The sequence below is a fragment of the Penaeus monodon genome, chromosome 23 (genome assembly GCF_015228065.2).
Source record: "Penaeus monodon isolate SGIC_2016 chromosome 23, NSTDA_Pmon_1, whole genome shotgun sequence".
NCBI classification, from domain to species: Eukaryota; Metazoa; Arthropoda; class Malacostraca; order Decapoda; family Penaeidae; genus Penaeus; species Penaeus monodon.
Window position 1 is genome coordinate 34,513,006 of NC_051408.1, and position 269 is coordinate 34,513,274.

A 269-nucleotide genomic window follows, 5' to 3' on the forward strand; every position below is an offset into this window, starting at 1 on the left:
TGTAGACGTTACATAATTATGAACAGATTCCGTTGGTGAACAAGAGAAGCCAGACTGGCCACGAACAGCTGATGTCTCGGCGCAGTTGTATGTTCATCTTCTGGGTCGCGTTTCCCCTCTGGTGGCTGTTCGTTCTTGGTCTTAGTCTTTGCTCCTTTTTATCTCCGTCTTCGTCTTCTTCTTCTTCTTCTTCTGTTTCTTCTTGTTGTTTGTTTTTTGTTTTGTTTTTTCTTATTTTGTTTATTCTCATTTTTTAAAAAATATTCGTT